The 7,854-nt window shown below is 48.6% G+C and overlaps 1 long non-coding RNA gene across 1 annotated transcript; it reads left to right on the top strand.

Moving 5' to 3' along the window:
* Positions 1-207: 207 nt before the first annotated feature.
* Positions 208-7,452, top strand: LOC121000684. The gene is made up of 3 exons (XR_005778877.1): positions 208-485; positions 4,004-4,005; positions 7,376-7,452. It is a non-coding gene; the product is annotated as an uncharacterized LOC121000684 (long non-coding RNA).
* Positions 7,453-7,854: the final 402 nt, after the last annotated feature.

The raw sequence follows: 7,854 nt of genomic DNA, 5'->3' as shown, positions 1-7,854 counted from the left end.
GCAGAATAATGTTTAGACAGCACAATCTGCCGTCCAGGAACCTCAGATCTTCGTCACCGTTACATGGGCAGATTATCAGGAACGAGGATTCACGGGAACGTTCATTTCTAATAATAGGCTTAACAATTGCGCAGTCTAAATGCAGGAAAACTTTCCGAGTGTTTGCAGAAAATTTTGGCTCAAGCTTTATATGACGATGGTAGTCAACTATCTGTCCAGTGGAGCGGCTGGAAGCAGCTTTGCCCCCAGTTGATGTCCAATGCTCCTTGTGGCTGGCCTTGGCTGAATACTCCTGGTGTCTCTGTGTACCCATGTGGTAGGTCTGTGATTTCTGGAGCTCTCTCCTTCCTGTAGCTGTTTACCTGTCTGCTTTTTATGTTAATGCGTAACCTGCTGAGGTGCGTCCCTGTGTATCAGCTCTGTATGCTCTCCATCCAAAAGCTTCCCCTCTGGCCGTGGATTGGAGGGTCGGCAAATAGATACCTGTTTACACAACAACTTTCAATTAAAAAGATACCGTCTCATTATCGCCTGCAGCATGGAGCCGCGTCATCAGCGACCTTCCTGGTCAGGATTTTACAGGTTCTTCTCTTGTTTGGTGAATGGTCACATTCCTAATAGCATATAGCTGGTAGATGACTGATCGCTGGACCAACAGATACAATATAGGCGAAAAACACAAAAAATTATAAAATATAACCCACTTACAGTGATTCTGGTAGTCGGCTCCTCTGCCGGAACAGACTACGGAAATGCTTGGACAGAGATATAAACCATGGGCTCCCATCAGGGGTGCTCCTAGCCTTTCTGGCGAAAACTGAAATGGCACCCTCCTCCCCAATGCCAATTTCTTGTCTTAAACCCATGGCCCTTCCGCTGCCCCATCTTGCTCCTTCCTGGTGCTGCCTGAGACGATCGCCTCACATGGCCTCATTGGTGGTGCGCCCCTGGCTCCCCATACCATCATGACCAGTGTTGAGCGAAGTTTTGAAGAATTTGATTTGGCTGCTTCGACGAATTTCACAAAGAAATTCTTTCAGTGCCGAATTATTTCATCACAAAGCGCATTTCTTTTTAAGTAGCGGGGGCAATGATGGGGAACGCGATGGCACCGCTCCCATCATTAAACTCCTCAGATGCCTCATTCATCGCTGATCGCAGCATCTAAGAATAATAATGAGGGCTTTCAGGGGTTAATCCGGTAAAAAAAAAATATATATATAATACTAACCTTACAAATCCATTTGAGTGCAAAGAGGCCGCCACGGCCATCTTGATTGAAGACACCACGTGAATTTCTCGCGTGGTGCGCGATGACATCACCATGCTGGCCGGCGTGGTGACGTCATACACGATCACGCACAAGATTTCGCGCTGGACTTTCAATGAAGATGGCCGCGGCAGCCTCTTTGCGCTCAAATGGATGAGGTGATGAGGTAAATGTTTTTTTTTTTTACAGCCATTTCAGGGAAAATTGATACATTACCACGAAGCACAAGGAAATTTGGCTTTGCGGTAAATCAAATTTTCCCTGAAATTTCGATCGAAGTCCACTTCGGATATGAACGAATTTATGGAAAATTCGATTCGTCTGCTTCGCCGAATTTTACAAAAAAATTTGCTTTGTGACTAATTACTTTGACACAAAGCGCTTTTTTTTTTTTTGTAAGTAGCGGCTGTAATGACAGGGAGCTGTGATACCGCCGCCCCCGTCATTGTACCCCTCAGATGCCGCGTTCCTACATGGATCGCAGCATGTGAGTGTAAAATTAAGAATTAAAAAAAAATTCTATCAAACTTACCGCCTCAATTTGCTCGTGACGGGCCGGCCGCCGCCATCTTGCTTGAAGATCTCAGCCGAAATCTGGCGCGAGATTACGTCAATGGAGACTGTGGCAGCTGTAAAACAGTGAATGGGGTTGATTGTACCCCAGTATCTCGCGTGAGGGTCCCATAGAAGTCCAATGAGATTATCTCTATATACAAAGTAGCAAATCTGTTTTATTTATTTATTTATTTTTGATTTGAAGCTTGCTTTAGTTCCATTGTATCTTATGCTCCAGTCACATCCAAAGCAAAAGTTGGCTAGAAAATTTCAATTTTTGTATGTGAATCCCTGGATTGCCTAGATTGTCAGAGGCAATTATTTTCCCCCAGATAAGTGGTGCCAGACGTGTCTAAAGCTGCTTATCTCCACCCTTACATAGAAATAACCTGCTTTGTAACCCCATGATTAGTGATGGACGAACATCGGCCGGGACGTTTCGCGAACACGCGTTCGCGATCAAATGTTCGCGAACCGCGCGTTCGCGGCAGGCCCCAATCACTATAATGGCAGGCGAACCTGAAAAACCTTCAGGTCATATTTGTAATCACGAAATACTTACTAGAAGTGCACAAATAGTCCCACAACATGGACAGTGACAGACCAGAGGGGGATCAATGGCAAAAATTCCAATAAAAAATATGTATCTTAATCAGGGGCCATTTTTATGCGTCTTAAAGGAAAATTCTCAAAAATGTGCCCTGTTGGAGCCTAGAAAAATTTTATTTTAGGACACGGAAGTACAGGCCTTAAAATTTAGGCATTCACCTGACAGTAGAAAAAAACAAGATATGATGTGGCTGGAGGTACAATAGGCGGTCACCGGCTAAAAATGTTACTGTAGGCCACTGGAGTACAGGCACCAAAATTTAGGCATTCACCTGACAGAAGAGGTGTCACGGATGGTGTTGCAGAAAGCTGGAACTTATAAATAAACATCCGACTGGCTTGATCCCAAACTAAGGAGCATATGGGTGAGCCCTATAAAACCCCTAGAGCTCTCCCTGACTGCTATGCCCATGCAAAGATCTTTATGGTAGACGATTGCATGCCCTCGTACCTTATACTGTGTGACACCTGAAAACCCTAAAATAGTGAGGGGACACGACCACTGGCTCCCTGCACTTAATACGGATGGAGTCAGGGTCACCTACAATCAAGCCAGCAAGAAACACAAATAAAGGAAACAGACTTATCTGAGGAATCAGGAGAAGCAGCCTCCAGCAGTGAACACAATCCAGGAAGAAGTATAAACTGCAAAAGGAGGCAGTATGGGAGGGAATATAAAGGGAGACAATCAGTGCAAATAGGTGACAACTGGGAGAAGGAAAGGAGATGAGAAAGTGAAACCAAAACAAAGAACATCATACAGCAGGTAGAGAAGAACGTCTGCCAGATCTTCTCACAGAGCTGGCGGTGACAAGAGGCCTTTTATGCCGCTGTATATACATAAGACAAGGACCATTCTTTGTTCTGGGTGGTGGAGGATATGTGTGGGCCGGCATGAGGTAATTCAATTACACGTAGTCGTCACAAGTGTTGAATTCCTCCGAGATCCATGCCTTATTCATTTTTAGAAATGTGAGGTAGTCCACACTGTCGTAAGCTAGGCGAGTGCGCTTATCGGTCACGATCGCCCCTGCTGCGCTGAACATCCTTTCGGACAGGACACTCGACGAGGGGCAAGCCAAGAGTTCCACGGCAAATTGTGCCAGCTCTGTCCACAGGTCAAGCCTGCACACCCAGTAGTTCAGGGGTTCCTCGCTTCTCAGAGCGTCCACTTCGGCCGTTAACGTGATGTAGTCGGACACCTGTCAGTCTAGACGTTCCCTGAGGCTGGATACGGAGAGCGGCTCTCGATGGGTTGGCTGCAAGAATGATCTCATATCCGAAGTGACCAACACGTCTTCAAACCGCCCTTTTCTTGCATGTGCGGTAGGATTGGTACCCGCAACTGTTTTGCTGTGGGTGGAAATTCCTCTGCCGCCGCCCGCAACAGCAGAATGCAGCATCTCTAGCAGCAAGGCCTGGAAATGCTGCATTCTGCCAGCCCCCTGTGATGCTGGTAACATGTCCGCCATTTTGTGTTTGTACCGGGGGTCTAAGTATGTTGCCACCCAGTTTTCGTCATTTCCCTTTATGCTTTTTACATGACGCAATGCACGCTCCATAAAGAAGGCGTAAGGTATGATGTCACTAATAGCGCCCTGGCTGCGACTGACCAATTTGGTGATCTCATCAAATGGCCGCAGAAGTCTGCCTGCGTCGCGCATGAGCAGCCACTGGCGCAGTGAAAAGAAACCAAGCTCCCCAGAACCTGTCGTGCTGCAGAGTTCATACAGGTAGTCGTTAACGGCACGTTTCTGCTGGAGCAACCTATCAAGCATATACAAGGTGGAGATACAGCACATCGGTCTGTCACAAATCAGACGTCTGATGGGCAGGTGGTGTCGCCGCTGAACGTCAGCAAGGCGAGCCATGGCCGTATAAGATCTTCTAAAATGGCCAGAGATTTTCCTGGCCTGCCGCAAGACGTCCTGGACCCCAAAGTATTTGGCAACGAATCGCTGCACAACTAAGTTCAGGACGTGTGCCATGCACGGCACGTGTGTCATTTTGCCCTGTTTCAGCACACTCAGCAGATTGGCACCGTTGTCGCACGCCACTTTACCAACTGTCAAATTGAGCGGGGTCGGCCTGTGACCGCAGAGCTGAAAGCAGTGCAGGACCGGTGTCGCTCTTAGCTTCCAGGCACAACAGTTGCAGCACAGCATGGCAACGTCTATTGTCAGCAGGCACAACAGCCGCAGCACAGCATGGCAACATCTCACCTGAGACGTCAAATAGGTTCTGGGGAGCTTGGGGGGCGCAGCGGAAGAGGCGGTAGCAGTGGAAAAGGAGGAGTCAGCCGAGGATGAGACAGAGGATGGAGTAGGAGGAGGATAAGAAGAGGCAGGCCTGCATGCAATCCACGGCGGTAACACCAAATCCACACGGGAGCCACGGGTTGCATGCTTGACGGCCGTCAGAAGGTTCACCCAGTGGGCAGTAAAAGTTATGTACCTTCCCTGCCCGTGTTTGCTAGACCACGTGTCTGTGGTCAGATGTATCTTGGCACCGACACTGTGTGCCAGAGATATATTCACTTGCCGCTGAACGTTGGCATATAGCTCTAGGATGCCCTTCTGGGAGAAATATTTCCTTCCGGACACCTTCCATTGCGGTGTGCCAATGGCCACAAATTTTCTAATGGCATCCGAGTCCACCAGTTTATATGGCAGTAGTTGGCGGGCTAGCAGTTTCGACAGGCCAGCGGTCAGCCGTTGGGCAAGAGGGTTATCCGGCATCATCAACTTTTTACGCTCAAACATTTGGAAGCTTGCCTTCTGCCAGATGAACGCGACGACGGCACGGTGGAAGGTGGAGGACAAATAAGAGGAGAGAGGAGAAGAAGCAGGACGTGGAGCGCCAGGAGTGTGGCTTTGTGGGTTCTGACGGCGTTGCTCCCACTGGGCTCGGTGATGGGAGGCCAGTTGCCTTCTTAAGGTGGTCGTCCCTAGGTGAGTGTTGGGCTTACCGCGACTTGACAGCACAGGCTGCAGATTGCAACACTATTTTCAGCAGCTGACACGTTAAAAAAAGCCCACACTGCGGAGCCATGTGCCGGCGTCGTGGGAGCGCCAGATGTGACCGTGCATGGTGGATGGCTCTCTCCAGATACATTTGCAGTCTGCTTTTTGCCTCCTGTGCTCTGCGAGCTCTGTCTGCTTCTCCTCCTTCTTCTCCCTATCTGCTGCTCCATCTCTCCCTCTGAACTCCTTTCCTCTTCCTCTCTTGTGGGCAGCCACGTGACGTCTATAGACACGTCATCATCGTCACCTTCACCACCACTGACATTAGAGATCTCGGAGTAGGCAGCACCAGCGGGGACCTCCCTCCTTGGGCTGAACTGGGTACTGTTGTCAGACCGCTGGGTGGCAGACGATGTTACCTCCTCTTCCTCATCCGATGCCAAGAATGGCTGAGCATCGGTAAGGTCTGGGAATGGATGGGAAAATAATTCCTCTGACTCGAGTGGAGGGGCTATGGTGGTGGTGTCTTTGGGGTGCACACAGCAGAGAGTGAGGAGGGTGCTGATACAGAGGATGAGGAGGGTGCAGAACCGGAAGGCTGAGTGAGCCACTCAACCAACTCTGGTGCGTCCTTTGAAGTAATTGCACGCACCTGCCCGACCCCTACCACCTCTGCGGAACGAACTGCCTCTTCCTCTGACTGTCATTTTCAAAATTATCCTGTGCCAAAGTCCCTAGAGAAGAGCAGTATTTGTGGAAGCAGGTATATCGCAGGCCTCATTTAGTATTTGGTGGAAGCCGATATATACAGAACCCCTTAATAAAATTTTTTGGGGGGCAACAGGTATATCACACCAGTTACAATCAGTTGTACCAATAGCTCTTGTCCCTCTATCTAGCTGCAGTATCTCAGTAGAACTGCACACAACTGCTGCACAATACAAATGCACTATAATATACTTTCTATATTAGAAGGTATATTATAAGTATATCACACCCCTCAGTAAGTCACACCTTTCGATAGCACACCTATACCAGTCCTTAGAAGGACTTTTGTGGCCCTATTAGCTAGTGTTTGGTGTCCCTAACAGTCTGTCCCTGCTCCACACAGCAACCTCTGCCTACACTGGCAAAAGACTGAATGTAAGATGGCGGCCAGATCAGGTTTATTTATAGGGTAGGGGGTGTGTCCATGTGCTGAAACGTCTCAATTGGCTGTCCTGTACCACCTGATAGATGTGTCATCATGGGGTCAAAGTTCAGAGCAATGCAAAAGAATATGGCGCCGGCGGACATCTCCATATGTTTGGCGAATCGCGAACGAGCAAAGTTCACCGCAAAATGACCGCCGGGCGAACAGCAAGGCCATCTCTACCCATGATCCAGTCATATCTTTTCCTGGGAAAGCTGGGTAAAAAACATTAGGTTTGCCTCCTACAACACTGGTCAGCGACCTCCGGCCCTCCAGCTGTTATGAAACTACAACTCCTAGCATTCACTTCTATTGGTGTTCTTAGAACAACAGCCAAGCAAATGTGCATGCTGGGAGTTGTAGTGTCACAACCAACCCCGCTCCTACCCATCTTTTCTAGACTCCTGAATGGCACACCTGCCTTCTGTCTCCTCCAGGGCTCATACACATGAACGTATTTGTTTTTCGTGTCCATTCAGGTTTTTTTTTTGCAAAAACCATTCACTTCAATAGGTCCGCAAAAAAACGGAAATTACTCAGTATGTCCACACGGCCGTTCCGCAAAAGATTTGCGGACAGGATTAGGCATTTTTACAATGGATCCGCAAAAAATCTGATACAATACGGATGTCACACGGACGTCATCCATAGTTTTTGCAGATCCGTGTTTTGTGGACCGCAAAATACATACAGTCGTGTGCATGAGCCCTTAGGGGGTCTTTACGCTTTCCAAAGAGGTTCTGCAGCAGCTTTAGAAGCACTTACATGCCTTTGCTTGTTACCCAGCTTTCCTAGAGTCTATGTGGACGTGGGGCAGCAGCTGGAAACCTCTGGCGACGCTCATCTTGGACGGGCTGTAAAGATCAATCATGGAGGCGAGTAAAGACCCCAACCAAATGTACGGGGGGGGGGGGGGGGCTTCACACCCCGGGGTCTGTCATTTGCTTTGATAGCAGTTTGTTTGCGTAGCTGTCACGCAGCGTTTACATTTCGACAAACCTGACAAATCCGGTTCCTCGGGATAGTCAGAGGACGCGTTTCGCTGCAGGCAGATGAGAAGGACTGTAATGAAAGGTTCTACAGCTTTCTAATACACTCCGTGCTTCCGTTTCTCATCATTTTCAAGATCTCTGCTTGCTGTTGGTGAATGAATACACCCTGCTGTATGCAGCAGGGGTGGCAAAGTGTTTCCTGTTGACTGCATAAGGAAAAGTTTGCGACATGCCCACGACCGTATGTATTTTGCAGGCCGCAAAAAACGGATC

This window comes from Bufo bufo, chromosome 5 (genome assembly GCF_905171765.1).
Source record: "Bufo bufo chromosome 5, aBufBuf1.1, whole genome shotgun sequence".
NCBI classification, from domain to species: domain Eukaryota; kingdom Metazoa; phylum Chordata; class Amphibia; order Anura; family Bufonidae; genus Bufo; species Bufo bufo.
The sequence above is the reverse complement of the archived record's forward strand: the minus strand, read 5'-3'. Positions and strand labels throughout refer to the sequence as shown.